Source organism: Equus asinus, chromosome X, assembly GCF_041296235.1.
Source record: "Equus asinus isolate D_3611 breed Donkey chromosome X, EquAss-T2T_v2, whole genome shotgun sequence".
NCBI classification, from domain to species: domain Eukaryota; kingdom Metazoa; phylum Chordata; class Mammalia; order Perissodactyla; family Equidae; genus Equus; species Equus asinus.
This window is the reverse complement of record NC_091820.1, coordinates 61,029,304-61,047,209: the sequence shown is the minus strand read 5'-3', so window position 1 is coordinate 61,047,209 and position 17,906 is coordinate 61,029,304. Positions and strand designations below refer to the sequence as shown.

The following is a 17,906-nucleotide window of genomic DNA, read 5'->3' as shown; positions in this document are numbered from 1 at the left end:
ATATACCACATTCTCTTTATGCATTCATCCATCCATTCAGTTGATGGGCACTTAGGATGCTTTCACATCTTGGCTATTGTGAATAATGCTTCTATGAATGTAGGGATGCATAAATCTCTTTGAATTGTTGATGGCATGTTCTTTGGATAAATACCCAGTAGTGGGTTAGCTGGATCATACGGTATTTCTATTTTTAATTTTTTGAGAAATCTCCATGCTATTTTCCATATTGGTTGCACCAGTTTGCATTCCCACCAGCAGTGTATGAGGGTTCCCTTTTCTCCATATCCTCTCCAACATTTCTTATTTCTTCTCTTAATTATAGCCATTTTGATGGGTGTGAGGTGATATATTATTGTAGTTTTGATTTGCATTTCCCTGATACTTAGTGATGTTGAATGTATTTTCCTGTGCCTGTTGGCCATCTATATATCTTCTTTGAAAAAATATCTGTTCATATCCTCTGCCCATTTTTTGATGAGTTTGTTTGTTGTTGAGTTGTATGAGTTCTTTATATATTTTGGAGATTAACCCCTTGTCAGATATATGATTTGCAGATATTATCTCTTAGTTGGTGGGTTGTCTTTACATTTTGTTGATGGTTTCCTTTGCCTTGCAGAAGCTTTTTAGTCTGATGTAGGCCCATTTGTTTATTTTTTCTTTTGTTTCCTTTGCCTGAGGAGCCATGGTATTCAAAAATATACTGCTAAGACTGATGCGAAAGTGTATACTGCCTATATTCCCTTCTAAGAGTTTTATGGGTGCAGGTCTTACATTCAACTCTATAATCTATTTTGAGGTAATTTTTGTGTATTGTGTAAAGTAATGGTCTACTTTCATTCTTTTGCATACGGCTGTCCAGTTTTTCCAACACCATTTATTGAAGAGTCTTTCCTTTCTCCATTGTATTTTTTGGCACATTTATCAAAGATTATCAGCCCATAGATATGTGGGTTTCTTTCTGGGCTGTCAATTCTGTTCCATTGATCTGTGTGTCTGTTTTTGTACCAGTACCATGCTATTTTGGTTTCTATAGCTTTGTAGTATATTTTGAAATCAGGGAGTCTGATACCTCCAGCTTTGTTGTTTTTTCTCAGGATTTATTTGGCTATTCGGGGTCTTTTGTTGTTGCATACACATTTCTTTGTTCTATTTATGTGAAAAATGTTGTTGGAACTTTGATAGGGATTGCATTAAATCTGTAGATTGCTTTAGGAAATATGTACATTTTAACTATGTTAATTCTTCCAATCCAAGAGCATGGAATATCTTTCCATTTCTTTGTGTCTTCTTCAATTTCTTTCAACAATGTTTTATAGTTTTCAGTGTGCAGATCTTTAAACCATTTAAGTTTATTCCTAAGTATTTTATTTCTTTTGTTACTATTGTAATTGGGATTGTACTCTTTATTTCTCTTTCTGCTACTTCGTTGTTAGTATATAGTGATGCAACTTATTTTTGTATGTTGACTTTGTATCCTGCAACTTGACTGTATTCATTTATTATTTCTAAATTTTTAATGGGTTCTTTAGGGCTTTCTCTCTATATAATCATGTCATCTGCAAATAGTGGCAGTTTCACTTCTTCCTTTCCAATTTGGATTCCTTTTATTTCTTTTTCTTGCCTGATTGCTCTGGCTAAGACTTCCAACTCTATGTTAAATAAGAGTTGTTAAAGTGGGGATTGTTTTGTGGTTCCTGTTCTTAGAGGGATAGCTTTCAGTTTTTCTCCATTGAAAACAATAATAGCTCTGAGTTGATCATCTATGGCCTTTATTATGTTGAGGTACTTTCCTTTTATACCCATTTTATTCAGGGTTTTTATCATAAATGGATACTGTATCTGGTCAAATGCTTTTTCTGCATCTATTAAGATGATCATGTGATGATTATTCTTGATTTTGTTAATGTGGTGTATCACATGGATTGATTGATGGGTGTTGAACCATCTCTGCATTCCTGAAATAAATCCCACTTGAACATGGTGTATGATCTTCTTAATGTATTGTATTTGATTTGCTAGTGTTTTGTTGAGGGTTTTTGCATCTATGTTCATCAGTGATATTGGCCTGTAATTTTCCTTTTTTGCATTGTCCTTGTCTGGCTTAGGTAGCAGTGTATTGTTGGCTTCACAGAATGAGTTAGGAACCTTCCCCTCCTCTAAACATTTTTGGAAGAGTTTGAGAAAGATACGTATTCATTCTTCTTTGAATGTTTCATAGAATTAACTAGTGAAGTTGTCTGGTCATGGACTTTTATTTTGGGGGAGCTTTATGGTTACTTCTTCTATCCCCTTACTGGAGTTTGGTCCATTCAAATTCTCTATTTCTTCTTGTTTCAGTTTTGGAAAGTTGTATGATTCTACAAATTTATCCATTTCTTCTAGATCATCCAATTTGTTGGCATATAACTTTTCTCTTATAATCTTTTGTATTTCTGAGGTGTCTGTTGTAAAATCTCCTCTTTCATTTCTGATTTTATTGATTTGAGCCTTCTCTTTTCTTGGTGAGTCTAGCTAAAGGTTTCTCCATTTTGTTTATCTTTTCAAAGAACCACCTCTTGCTTTCATTGATCTTTTCTATTTTTTTTTAGTCTCTGTTTCATTTATTTCTGCTCTGATTTTTATTAATTCTTTCTTTCTACTGATGTTGGGCTTTGTTTCTTCTTCTTTTTCCTGCTCCTTTAGTTGCACTGTTCAATTGTTTATTTGGAGTTTTCATGTTTGTTGAGGTAGGCCAGTATTGCTTTAAATTTCCCTCTTAGAACTGCCTTTGTTGTATCCCATGGATTTTGGCATGTTGTATTTTCATTTTCATTTATCTCCAGGTATTTTTTGATTTCTCCTTTGATTTCCTCATTGACCCAATCATTATTCAGTAGCATTCTGTTTAATCTCCACATATTTGTGGCTTTTCTGACTTTCTTCCTGTAGGTGATTTCTAGTTTCATACCTTTGTGGTCAGAAAAGATCCTTGGTATTATTTCAAGGTTCTTAAATTTATTGAGACTTGCTTTGTGGCCTAATATGTGATCAATCCTGGAGAATGTTCCATGTGCATTTGAAGAGAATGGGTATTTTTTTGTTTTGGGATGGAATTTTCTTTTTCTTTTTTTTTTTAAATTGCAGTAACATTGGATTATAATATTATATAGCTTTCTGATGTACATCGTAATATATTTCAAATTCTGTGTAGATTACATCATATTCACCACCCAACAAGTAATTATTGTCCATCCCCTCACATGTGAGCTTCATCACCCCTTTTGCCCTCCCCCCTCCCCCTTCCCCTATGATAACCACCAAACCAATCTCCATTGCTATGTGTTTATTTGTTGTTGTTTTTATCTTCTACTTATGAGTGAGATCATATGGTATTTGACTTTCTCCCTCTGACTAATTTCACTTAGCATAATACCCTCAAGGTCCATCCATGTCACAAATGGCCGGATTTCATAATTTCTTATGGCTGAGTAGTAGTCCATCGTGTATAAATACCACATCTTCTTTATCCATCCGTCCCTTCATGGGCATCTAGGTTGCTTCCATGTCTTGGCTATTGTGTATAATGCTGCAATGAACATAGGGGTGCATGTATCTTTATGCCTTTGTGTTTTCAAGTTCTTTGGATAAATACCCAGCAGTGGAATAGCTGGATCATATGGTAGATCTATTCTTAATTTTCTGAGGATACTCCATACTGTTTTCCATAGCGGCTGCACCAGTTGGCACTCCCATCAGCAGTGAACAAGGGTTCCCTTCTCTCCACACCCTCTCCAACATTTGTTGTTTCCTGTCTTGTTAATTATAGCCATTCTGACTGGAGTGAGGTGATACCTCATTGTAGTTTTGATTTGCATTTCCCTGATAGCCAATGATATTGAGCATCTTTTCATACGCCTGTTGGCCATCCGTATATCTTCTTTGGAGATCTACTAAGCACATCTGGTCTAATGTATCATTTAAGGCCAACATTTCCTTATTGATCTTCTGTTTGGATGGTCTATCCATTGGTGTAAGTGAAGTGTTAAAGTCCCATACTATTATTGTGTTAGTGTCCAATTCTCCTTTTATGTCTGTTAATACTTGCTTTATATATTTAGGTGCTGCTATATTGGGCACATAAATATTTACAAGTGTTGTATCCTCTTGTTGGATCGTTTCCTTTATCATTATGTAGTGCCCAATTTGCCTCTTGTTACAGTTTTTATTTTAAAGTCTATTTTGTCTGATATAAGTATTGCTACCCCCACTTTCTTTTCTTTGCCATTTGATTGCAGAATCTTTTTCCATCCCTTCACTTTCAGTTTGTGAGTGTCTTTAGGTCTGAAATGTGTCTCTTGTATGCATCTTATATGTGGATCTTGTTTTTTTTATCCAATTGGCCGTCCTATGCCTTCTGAGTTGAGTATTTAGTCCATTAACCTTTAAGGTAGCTATTGATAAATATGTATGTATTGCCATTTTGTTACTTTTTCTCTGGATTTTTTAGTAGTTCTTCTCTGTTCCTTTCTTCTCTTTATCTCTCCTCTTGTGGATTGACATTTCTCTTTAGTATTATGCTTGGGTTCCTTTCCCTTAATTGTTTGTGTATTTATGATAGGTTTTTAGTTTTTGATTACCATGACATTCATGCATAATAATCTACGTATATAGCAATCTATATTCAGTTGATAGTCTCTTTAGTTTTACCTCTTTCTAAAAGCTCTACTCTTTTACTTCTCTCCTCCCCCATTTCGTGTTCTTGATATTATATGTAAACTCTTATTTTATGTCTGTGTATCCCTTGCCCTCTTATCATTCAAAAAGGTAATTTTAGTACTTTTGTCTTTTGATCTTCATATAATCTTCATTGATGGTTGATCTGTGACCTTTACTGTATTTTTACCTTTACCTTTTTTGTTTTGATAATTGTCTTATTCCTATTTATGGTCTTTTTTTCCCACTTAAATAAGTCGCTTTAGAATTTCTTTCAAAACTGGTTCCTTGATGATAAAGTCCTTTAATTTTTGCTTGTCTGGGAAACTTTTTATCTCTCATTCCATTCTGAATGATAACTTTGCCATGTAGAGTATTCTTGGCTGTAGATTTTTTCCTTTCAGCACTTTAAATATATCTTGCCACTTCCTTCTAGCCCTTAAGGTTTCTGGTGCAAACTCAGCTGATAGTCTTATGGGGTTTCCTTTGTATGTCACTTATTGTCTTTTGTGTCTCTTAGGATTGTCTCTTTATCTTTAATTTTGGACATTTTAGCTATAATCTGTCTTAGTGTGGGCCTCTTTGCGTTTATCTTGTTTGGTACTCTTTGTGCTTCCTGTACCTGGATGTCTTTTTCTTTGTTAGGTTAGGAAAATTTTCATCTATTTTTTCTTCAAATAGATTCTCTGCCCCTTTGTCTCTCTCTTCTCCCCCTGGGACACCTATAATATGAATCTTAGTGTGCTTGATGTTGTCCTAGACTTCCCTTAGACTGTTCTTGATATTTTAAATTCTTTTTCCTTTTATCTGTTCAGCTTGGGTGATTTCCTGTAGTCTTTCATCTGGCTTGCTTATCTGTTCTTATGTATCATCTACTGTGCTATTGAGTCCCTCTAGTGAATTTTTCACTTCCACTATTGTATTCTTCATTTCTGATTTGTTCTTTTTTATATTTTCCAATTCTTTGTTGACATTTTCACTGTGCCCATCCATTTTTTCTCCCAAGATCCATGAGCATCCTTATGATTTTTGTTTGAACTCTTTGTTAGGTAGATTGTTTATTTCTGTTTCATTTAGTTCTTTTTCTGGTGTTTTGTCCTGTTCCCTTGCTTGGAACATACTCCTTTGCCTCCTCACTTTACCTCATTCTCTGTGCTTATATCTATGTATTAGGTGGGTCATCTAAGTCTCCTGAATTTGTAGAAGTGATCTTATGTAGGAGACACACTTTGAGGGCCAGCAGTGTGCTTCCCTCCTGCTGCTAATTCCAAATGTTTCAAGAGTGACCCCTGCATGGGCTATGTGTGTCCTTTTGTTGTGGCAAGGTTGCTTTTGCTGCAGGTGCTCAGAGAGTTTAGGCTGTTGCCCTGACTGGCTGGTTGTAGTACCCAAGTGTGTCTGACTGCTGTGGTCCCTTCAGTCACTTTATTGGATTTGGGCAGCCCCAGCACAGTTGGCTGAAATGTCTAATAGCACAGTCCTGTTGCAGTTTTTCTGCTAAGTGAGTAGGCCCCCAGCATGGCTGGTTGCTGTGCTCAGCAGCTTACAGTTGCTTTAGGTCTCCAGCCTGCAAGGCTGTTGTCAGCTCTCTCAGGATTGCAACTGAGGGGGGCTGGCCCCAGGCTTGGGAACACCCCGTTGTTTTAAGCTTTGGAAGGCAGGAAAAAACCCCTATGTGGCTGTTTGAGAAGCACAGGTCTTCTGCTGCTGATAAGCCCTTTGGCCCATAGGTCCACACCCATGGTGAACACAGTCTGGGCCTGTTCACACTTATTGACCCTCTGGAACAGACCCATTCACCCTACTGCAGAGGCCCCCATACACTCCACTAACACCCAATACTCTTTACCTACTCTTCACACAAGCTCTGCCCCACACAGTTGGATCTACAGAAGATCCAGGCACCTAGTCTATGCAGGGCAAAAAGTTGCCTGAGGGCTTGCTGTTAGGTGGGGCCAATCTCTAGGGTGGGCTGCCTGCCTTGGCTGAGCTGGATTAAATTGTTCTAGTGGGTGGGGCAGATCCTGGGCTAACAGGCAAAGGGAAGAACCCCAATGGCATCTGCCAGCGTCTGTGTCAGCACACTTGTACTAGGTCACAATAATGGCTGCCTCCAACATCTCAGTCCCTGAAGAAGTCTCACCTCTCACCAAGCTGCACCCAATCCTGTCAGGTGAGTCTGTTTTCAGCAAAGGATTGTGAAGCTTTCTTTCTGGTGATTTTAGTTTCCTTCCCAAAAATGGGTGAATTTGTGTGTGGGCTCTTTAAGAGCTGGCTTTTTTCCACGTATGTCTGATAGCTTTTCTACGGGAATTCCCCATTGTAGTTAATAGCCAGCAAATCCAGATATCATGAGACTCATCTCAGTTGCGCTAAGTGCAAAGGATGCTTATAGCAGCAATGCTCCCCTTCTCAGGTCCCCCACTCCTACAGGGAAGGCTGCGTACCTTAAGATTGCTCCTGGCCAGCTCACTGTGCAGCTCCATGGCTCAGAAAGGTGACTTTTTTTTATCTCCAGACAGGAACTTCTGCCTCTTCCACCTCACTCATGATTGTTCCTTGTTGCAGGGGTTTTTCAATCCAGTTTTCAGTTTTCTCTCAGGGGTAAGTTATTCAAAAATAGTTGTAACTTGGTTGTGTTCATGGGAGGATGTGAATTCAGAGTCTGCCTACACCACCATCTTGACACACTCTAAACTCCATCTTTTATCATTAAGCATCAGTATTACTATAGGTTTTATGTAAATATTCTTCATCAAATTGAGGTAGTTCCTTTTTATTCCTAGTTTGTTGAAAATTTTTGTCATTCATGGGTGGTGAATTTTGCCAGATGTTTATTCTGTATCAATTGATATGATCACTTGATTTTTCTTCTTTAGCCTATTAATGTGGTGAATTACATTGACTGATTAACAAATACTTAACCACCCTTGCTTTCTTGGAATACACCACACTTGGTCATGGTGTATAATTCTTTTTTTTATTACTGAAGTCTATGTGCTAATATTTTGTTGAGGATTTTTACATCTAAGTTTGGAAATTTATAAACACAATTTCTTTAATATCCATAGGGATATTCAAGTTATCTGTTTCATATTGGGTGAGTTGTGATGATTTTTTGTTTTTGTTTTTTGATAAATTGGTGTTTTTCATCAAAGTTGTTTGATTTATGAGTGTAGAGTTGTTTTTATATTTCCTTATTATCCTTTTGAGATCTGCATGATCTGTAGTGATATCCTGTTTCATTCCTGATATTGGTAATTTGTGTATTCTCTTTTTTATTGTCAGTTTTGCTAGAGGTTTGCCAATTTTATTGACTTTTTCAAGGAACCAGTTGTTTTTCATTAATTTTTTCTTTTGTTTTTCTGTTTTCAGTTTCATTGATTTCTGTTCTTATCTTAATTCTGTCTTTCTTTTCTTCATCTTGTTTTGGGTTAAGTTTGTCCTTACTTTTCTCATTTCTTGAGATAGGAGATTATATTGCTAGTTTGACACAGTTACTCTTTTCTAATATAAGTATTTAGTGCTCCAAGTTTCTCAGCATGATTTTAGCTGTGCATCGCAAATTTTCATATATTTTATTTTCATTTTCATTCAGTTCAGTGTATTTTTGATATCCCTTGTGACTTTTTCCTTGACCTATGTTTTACTTAGAAGTATGTTGTGGGTGTGATGTCAGCAACATGGAAGAGTGAGCTGTTCCCTTCATCTCTCCCCCTTTTTAACTACAACTAAATGGACATTCACTGACCAACAGAGGAAGCCCACACAGCACAACAGGATGCCTGAGAACCACATGCAGCTATACATCTGAACGTGGATGGACTGGACCCCCAGGAAGTAGCAGAGATAGGTGAGCACACCCTGCTCTCCCCCAGTAGCCCTGTGCATGCACACAAACACTTTCTAACCTGGTGCAAGCACCCAGAAAGTGGGAACATACAGCAGGGAAACCATAAGAGGAGGAGGTGGTAGTGCTTAGCCTGTGCTCACAGTCACTCTCCTGGTGGAGAGAGGGAGCCAACCACACCGCTGTGCCATCAAGGAGCAGCCATAGCTCAGGTGCCAGCGAGGAAACCCCACCCACCAAGTACAGCAGCCCTGTGGACTGCAGATTGTAAATAGGGACCTCAGCAGATTTCCATGCTGGGGCAGACACTTCCCAGGCACATGCAAGTGCTCACCATGAAGCTGCACTCCCAAAGAGGGAAAAGGTCTGGGTGGCTGCAGGAATAGGCACTGCAGCTTTGAGCCCACTAGTGATCACTTTCTGGCAGGGATGGGGAGCTCAGAGCACCTCTGAGGTGCCAAAGAGTGGCCCTAACCTAGCGAGGAAGTCCCAGTCAACAAGCACAGTCCTCACAAGTGCCTGAACACATCCCAGGCTGGGGCAAGCACCTGTAATACCCCCAAAGCTTCCAGCAGATGGGGTGGGGCCAGAAACCCTGCTCCTGCTCCCTTCTAGTGGTAACGGGGAATTTGCATCCTAAGAATACCACAAATGCCCCGACAAAAGATTAGCTCATCAAACACCATGAGAAACTGCAGCAACAATTCAGACCAGAAGGAAAATGACAATTCTCCATAAGCCAACATTGTAGACACAGAAATATACAACCTAAATTACAGAGAATTCAAAATAGCTATCATAAGGAAACTCAACGACTTACAAGAAAACATGGAAGAACAATTCAAGGAGCTCAGCAATAAAATGAATCTCTTCACCAAAGAGATTGAAACTATAAAAAAAAAGCAGAAATTCTAGATATGAAAATCACAATTAATAAAATAAATAATAATCTAGAATCTTTAAGAAATAGAACTGATCTTATGGAGGAAAGAATTAGTCTTCTTGAGGATAAAAATGTACAAATTCTACAGGTGGAGGAGACAGAACTAAGATTTTAAAAAAATGAATTCTTCAAGAAATATCCAACTTAATTAGGAAAAGCAACATAAGGATTATAGGTATTCAAGAGGGAGAAGGGAGGGAGAAAGGAGCTGAGAGCTTGTTCAAAGAAATAATTGCTGAGAACTTCCCAAACATGAGGATGGTTTCAGATTTACAGATAAACAAAGCTAATCGAATGCCCAATTTTATACATGCTAAAAGACCCTCTCTAAGGCATATAATAGTAAAAATGGCAAAAATTTTGGCGAAAGGAAGAATATTAGGAGCAGCAAGGCAGAAGAAAATAACCTACAAAGGAAACCCTATCAGGCTTTCAGCAGATTTTTCTGAAGAAACTTTATTGGCTAGGAGAGAATGGAATGATATATTCAAAATACTGAAAGATAAAAAACTTTCAGTCAAGAATACTCTATCCAGTGAAACTTTCCTTCAGATATGATGGAGAAATAAAAGCTTTCCCAGATAGACAAAAGCTGAGGGAGTACATCGCCACTAGTTGGTCCTGCCCTACAGGAAATAATTAAAGATGCCCTCACACTGACAACCAAAAGGCAAAGGTCTACAAAGTTTTGAGCAAGGAGATAAATAGACAGACATGATCAGAATCCTGAAGCTCTCTGCTAGAACAGGGAGGCAAGGGCTCAATGACAACTTAAAAGACAAAGGGAAAGAAAGCATCAAAAGTAGTGATAAACACCTCACCTTAGCCACAAACTCACAAGATTAAAAACAGAACAGTGTGTGACAGCAATTACTCAGAAGGAGAGAGGGAAGGGAAGGAATCTGCTTAGGTTAAGGGAGATAAGAGGCTATAAGAAAATGGACTATTTCATCTACAAGATCATTCATACAATCCTGATGGTAACAACTAAAGAAAAAATCAGAGCAGAGTCACAATTCACAAAAAGAGAGAGAACTGAGAAATCCCTCTCAGAAAACCAACCAAATAAAATGGTAGTCAGAAATACAAAGGAAGAGAAACAGTGGAAACATAGAACAACCAGAAAACAAGAGATAAAATGGCAGCATTAAGCTCTCATATAACAATAATCTCTCTAAATGTAAATGGACTGAACTCTCTAATCAAAAGATACAGAGTAGCTGGATGGATTAAAAAACAATACCCAACAATATGCTGCCTCCAGGAAACTCACCTCAGCTCCAAAGACAAACATAGGCTTAGAGTGAAGGGATGGAAAAAATACTCCAAGCTAATGGCCAACAAAATAAAGCAGATATTGTCATACTTTTATCAGACAAAGCAGACTTCAAGTTAAAAAAGACAATGAGAGACAAAGAGGGGTAGTATATAATGATAAAAGGGACATTCCACCAAGAGGACATAACTCTTACTAATATATATGTACCTAACACAGGGGCACCAAAGTACATAAAGGAATTGTTAATAGACCTAAAGGGAGAAATTAACAGCAACAAAATAATAGTTGGGGACCTCAACTCCCCACTTACTTCAATGGACAGATCATCCAGACAAAAAGTCAATAAGGAAATAGTAGATTTAAATGAAACACTTGACGTGGTGGACTTAATACACATATATAGAGCCTTCCATCCCAAAACGGTAGAATATACATTCTTCTTAAGTGCCCATGGAACATTCTCAAAGATGTACCATATGTTTGGTAATAAGGCAAGCCTCAATAAATTCAAGAAGATTGAAATCATTCCAATCATGTTTACTGACCACAATGCTATGAAGCTAGAAATCAACCACAAGAACAAAACTGGGAAAGTCAGAAATATGTGGAGACTAAACAACATGCTGTTGAACAACCATTGGATCATTGAAGAAATCAAAGAGGAAATTAGAAAATACCTGGAGACAAACGAAAATGAAAATATAACATACCAACTCTTACAGGATGCAGCAAAAGAAGTCATAAGAGCAAAATTCATAGCAATACAGGCCCACCTCAGCAAGAAAGAAAAATCTCAAATAAGTAATCTTAAAGTTCACCGAGCAGAGCTAGAAAAAGAAGAACAGACAAAGCCCAAAGTCAGTAGAAGGATGGAAATAATAAAACTCAGAGCAGAAATAAATGAAATAGAGATTAAAAAACAGTAAAAAGGATCAGTTGAAACTAAGAGCTGGTTCTTTGAGAAGATAAACAAAATTGACAAACCCTTAGCCAGATTCACCAAGAAAAAAAGAGAGACGGTTCAAATAAATAAAATTAGAAATGAAAGAGGAGAAATTACAGCAGATAGTGCAGAAACACAAAGGATTATAAGAAAATACTATGAAAAACTATATGCCCACAAATTTGATAACTTACAAGAAATGCATGAATTCCTAGACTCTTACAACCTCCTAAAACTGAATCAAGAAGAAACAGAGAATCTGAATAGACCAATCACAAGTACAGAGATTGAAACAGTAATCAAAAACCTCCCCAAAACAAAAGGCCAGGACCAGATGGCTTCTCTGGAGAATTCTACCAAACACTCAAAGAAGATTTAGTACCTATCCTTCTCAAACTATTCCAAAAAATTTAAGAAGATGGAACACTTCCTAACACATTCTGAGGCCAACATTACCTGATACCAAAACTAGACAAGGACAACACAAAGAAGGAAACTACAGGCCAATATCACTGATGAACTTAGACGCAAAAATCCTCAACAAAATATTGGCAAACTGAATACAGCAATACATTAAAAGAATCATACACTATGATCAAGTGGGATTCATTCCAGGGATGCAGGGATGGTACAACATTTACAAATAAATCAATGTGATACACCACATTAACAAAATGAAGAATAAAAATCACATGATCATCTCAATAGATGCAGAGAAAGCATTGGACAAGATCCAATATCCATTTATGAGGAAAACTCTGAATAAAATGGGTATTGAAGGAAAGTACTTCAACACAATAAAGGCCATATATGACAAACCCACAGCCAACATCATACTTAATTGCGGAAAACTGGAAGCCATCCCTCTGAGAACAGGAACAAGACAAGTGTGCTCACTCTTGCCACTTCTATTCTACATAGTACTGGAGGTATTGGCCAGAGAAATTAGGCAAGAAAAAGGAATCCTAATTAGAAAGGAAGAAGTGAAACTTTCGCTATTTGAAGATGATATGATTCTATATATAGAAAACCCTAAAGAATCCACCAAAAAACTACTAGAAATAATCAATAATTACAGCAAAGCTGCAGGGTACAAAATCAATTTTAAAAATTCAGTTGCATTCCTATATGCTAACAATGAACTAGCAGAAAAAGAAATCAAGAATACAGTCCCATTTACAATAGCAACAAAAAGAATAAAATACCTAGGATTAAACGTAACCAAAGAAGTGAATGACCTGTACGCTGAAAACTATGTCACTATTGAAAGAAATTGAGGAAAACATAAAGAAATTGAAAGATATTCCATGTTCATGGGTCAGAAGAATAAACATAGTCAAAATGTCCATACTACCTGAAGCAATCTACAGAGTCAATTCAATCCCAATCAGAATCCCAATGACATTCTTCACAGAAATAGAACAAAGAATCCAAAAATTTATGTGGAACAACACAATACCCCGAATAGCTAAAGCAATCCTGAGAAAAAAGAACAAAGCTGGAGGCATCACAATCCCTGACTTCAAAACATACTACAAAGCTATAGTAATCAAAAAGCATGGTACTGGCACAAAAACAGACAAACAGACCAATGGATCAGATCTGAAAGCCCAGAAAGAAAACTACACATCTATGGACAGTTAATCTTTGACAAAGGAGTCAAGAACATACAATGGAGAAAGGAAAGTCTCTTCAATAAATAGTGTTAGAAAAACTGGATAGCCACATGCAAAAGAATGAAAGTAGCCCAATATCTTGTACCACACACAAAAATTAACTCCAAATGGATTAAAGATTTGAATGTAAGAACTGAAACCATAAAAATCCTAGAAGAAAATATAGGCAGTACACTCTTTGACATTGGTCTTAGCCACATCTTTTCAAATACTATGTCTACTTGGGTAAGGGAAACACAAGAAAAAGTTAAATGGAACTACATTGGACTAAAAAGCTTCCACAAAGCAAAGCAAAGGAAACCATCAACAAAATGGAAAGACAATTCATCAACTGGGAGAAAACATTTGCAAATCATTTATCAGACAAGAGGTTGATACCCAAAGTATATAAAGAACACACACAACTCAACAACAATAAAAAACCCCAAACAACCCAATCAAAAAATGGGCGGAGGATATGAACAGACATTTTTCAAAAGAATTATACAGATGGCCAACAGGCACGTGAAAAGATACTCAAGGTCACTAATCATTAGGGAAGCGCAAATCAAAACTACAATGAGATATCACCTTACACCAGTCAGAATGGCTGTAATTGCCAAGACCAAAAACAGCAAATGTTGGAGAGGATGTGGAGCACAGGGAATGCTCCTACACTGCTGATGGGAATGCAAACTCGTATAGCTACTATGGAAAACAGTATGGAGATTCCTCAAAAAACTAAAAATAGAAATACCATATGACCCAGCTATCCCACACTGGGTATCTACCCAAACATCTTGAAATCAACAATCTAAAGTAACATATGTACCCATATGTTCATTGCAACAGTATTCACAATAGCCAAGACACGGAAACAATCTGAGTGTCCATCGACCAATGATTGGATAAAGAAGATAAGGTATATATATACAATGGAATACTACTCAGCCATAAAAAGACAAAATCATCCCATTTGCAACAACATGGATGGACCTGGAGGGCATTATGCTAAATGAAATGAGCCAGACTGAGAAAGACAAACACCATATGATTTCACTTATATGCAGAACATACACAACATGTGGACAGCAATATAGTTCAGTGCTTACCAGGGGAAGGGGTGTGGAGGGTGGGCACAAGGGGTGTAGGGGAGCATTTATGTGGTAACAGACAAGAAATAACGTACAACTGAAATTTCACAATGATGTAGACTATTATGAATCTCAATTAAAAAATAAAATAAAAAGGCAAAAAAAAAAAAACCCAAACAACAACAACAACAAAACTTCTGGAGAAAGGAGCTGAAGCATGTTTTTCACCACAATAATGGTAACACAGACTTTGAAAATTAAGTAGGCTCATTCCAAAATACTAAGGTACTTGGACCTATACTGGAGGAGCACAGAGACTGTTGAAAAAGAAAAAGAAAAAGATAAAGAGGGTATCAATGAAAGTGATATACAGGGAAAAAATTTGCATATTTGGGATGGTTGGAGGAAAGTTCTTGCCTTAGAAGAGTTAGTAGAATAAGGAGAAATTGTCAGAATAGAGCATTCTTTCCATATCAAGATTTAAATAAAGTATCACATATTTCGCTCTCTTCTAAAAGAAAAAGGAAGTATGTTGTTTAGTTTCCAAGGTTTGGAGATTTTCCTGTTGTCTTTCTGTTATTGATTTCTTTTTTAAACTTTTAAAATTTTTTTCTGTTTTTCTTATTTTTGGATGTACATCATATTTCGAATTCTGTGTACATTACATCATGTTCACCACCCGAAAACTAATTATAGTCCATTCCCTCACATGTGAGCCTAGTCATCCCTTTTGCCCTCCCCACTCCCCCCTTCCCTTATGGCAACCACCAATCCCATCTCCAATGTTATGTGTTTTTTTGGTCATTGTTTTTATCTTCTACTTATGATTGAGATCATATGGTATCTAACTTTCTCCCTCTGACTTATTTCACTCAGCATAATACCCTCAAGGTCCATCCACGTTGTCACAAATGGCCGGATTTCGTCGTTTCTTGTGGCTGAGGAGTAGTCCATCATGTATAAATACCACATCTTCTCTATCCATTCATCCCTTGATGGGCACCTAGGTTGCTTCTATGTCTTGGCTATTGTGTATAATGCTGCAATGAACATAGGGGTGCAAGTACCTGTATGCCTTTGTGTTTTCAAATCATTCTCAATGGAGAAAAACTGAAAGCTATCCCTCTAAGAACAGGAACCAGACAAGGATGCCCACTGTCACCACTCTTATTTAACATGGTATTGGAAGTCCTAGCCAGAGCAATCAGGCAAGAAAAAGAAATAAAAGGGACCCACATTGGAAAAGAAGAAGTGAAACTGTCACTCTTTGCAGATGACATGATTTTATATCTAGAAAACCCTAAAGATTCCACTAAAAAACTTTTAGAAATAATAAAGGAATACAGTCAAGTCACGGGATACAAAATCAATGTACAAAAATCAGTTGTGTTTCTATACACTAACAACGAAGTAGCAGAAAGAGAAATTAAGAATACAATCTCATTTACAATTGCAACAAAAAGAATAAAATACCTAGGAATAAACTTAACCAAAGAGGTGAAATATCTGTATACTGAAAACTATAAAACATTGTTGAAAGAAATCGAAGAAGACACAAAGAAATGTTATTGATTTCTAATTTGATTCCATTGTGGTCAGAGAACACATTCTGTATGATTTCAATTATCTTAAGTTTGTTAAAGTTTTTTTTGACCCAAGATATGGTCTATCTTGGCATATGTTCCATGGGCACTTGAAAAAATATGTGTTGTTGGGTGGAGTGGTCTATAAATGTCAATTATATCCTGTTTGTTGAGTGGCATTGTTGAGTTCTATATCTTGCTGATTTTCTGTCTAGTAGTTCTATCAGTTGCTGAGAGGGTGATGTTGAGGCTCTTGAATCTGTAAATTTGTGTTATTTTCCAAATTTGGAATTTTTTCAGCTCTTATTTCTTTGTATGGCCCTCCCTTCTAGCCTCTCCTTCTGGGTCTCTAAACAACACAGATACTTGGCCTTTTGTCATACTCCTACAGATTCCCAAAGCTCTTTTCTTTCTTTTTTTTTTTCAGTCTAGTTTTTCTTTGCTATTCAGATTGGATAATTTGCATTATTATAGCTTCAAGTTCACTAATTCTTTTCTTTGTCCCTTCTGTTCTGCTATTGAGCCCATCCATTGAGTTTTTTATGTTGGTTATTATAATATTCAGTTCTAAATTTTTCATTGTTTTTTTATATCTTCTATTTCTTTGTTGAGATTTTCTATTTCCCTTGCTCAGATATTTTTTAATTTGTTTCAAGCATGTTTGTAATTTCTCATTCAAGCATTTTTATTATAGCTGCTGTGAAGTCAGATATTTATAACATTTTTGTCATCTTGATGTTCGTGTTTGTTGATTGTCTTTTTTCATTAAAGTTGATATTTTCCTGGTTCTTGGTATGGTGAGTGATTTTGCATTTTATTGTGACATTTTTGGTATTATTTTGTGAACTCTGGATGTTACTTAAATCTGTTTTAGCAGGCCTGCTGGTGGAGGAAAAGAGAATGCTGCTGCCTCATTACTGACAGGTGAGGGTGAAAATCCACATTTCCCACTCAGTCTCTAATGAAACTCCAGTGGGAAGGGGAGTCTTGTTGCTTCTAGGCAGGGGTAGAAGTTCAAGCTCTCCACTCAGCCTGTGCTGAGCATCTCCATACCACCCTGGATTGGGGACAGAGTGATCACCTTGCTATTGCTCCCACGTCATCTCCATTGACATCATTGGGAGAGACTCCTTACCACTGGTTGGGGATACAAGTCCCAGGTCCATACTTGCCCTTCTCTGACATCACCTGGTGGGAGGGTAGGGGTGCCTTGTTACAACCTGGCAAGAGTGGAAGTCTAAGCTCCCCACTTGGCCTTTTTGGACTGGCATGGGGTCTGGGCCACAGTTTTTTCTGTGGTATTTGGCAGAAGTAGAGTGGATATTCTCTTAAAAGTTTTCTGTTTTCTTAGGTTACCCCCTTTTTTTGGTCCTTTGACTTTAAAAAGCAGGCTCTTTGGACTTTTTTTTTTTTCTTTTGCATTCATTGGCCTTTTTAGGTTGCTGGCTTCTCTAGCACCTAACCCAGGATATATGAGGCATAACAAAAACTCAGGGAACTCACGACTGTGTCATTCTCCGATCCCAAGGTCTCTAGCCAATCTGCTTTCTTCTCTCTACTTTTCAGAATCTTCTTATGCTTGTTTTATATACAACGTCTGGGGTTTTTAGCGGTATTTAGTGGGTAGAATATGAAAAAATACATCTTCTTCATCTTGTCCAGAACTGGAAGTCTGATGCTGTTTTGTAAGCATGATTTTTTTCTCCTTCTAGATACCCTCCAATTTATTCCTTTCCAGTCACACCAGTGCCTTCCAGAGCCCTGGTCTTACTCACATTGTTCCTTCTTACTGAACCACCCTTTTTCTTCTTGGCCCTGCTCAGCCCATGCCTCTCTGGAAAAGCTGGTCTCTCTTCCATCTGAG

The 17,906-nt window shown here is 37.3% G+C and overlaps 1 long non-coding RNA gene across 1 annotated transcript in view; it reads left to right on the top strand.

Moving 5' to 3' along the window:
* Positions 1 to 16,966, top strand: part of LOC123282713 (uncharacterized) — a 126,726-nt gene extending 109,760 nt beyond the window's left edge. Inside the window, exons 3-4 of the long non-coding RNA XR_011499869.1 lie at positions 8,350 to 8,548; positions 16,920 to 16,966. This is a non-coding gene — a long non-coding RNA (uncharacterized lncRNA). The remainder of the gene's footprint in view (positions 1 to 8,349; positions 8,549 to 16,919) is intronic.
* Positions 16,967 to 17,906: the final 940 nt, after the last annotated feature.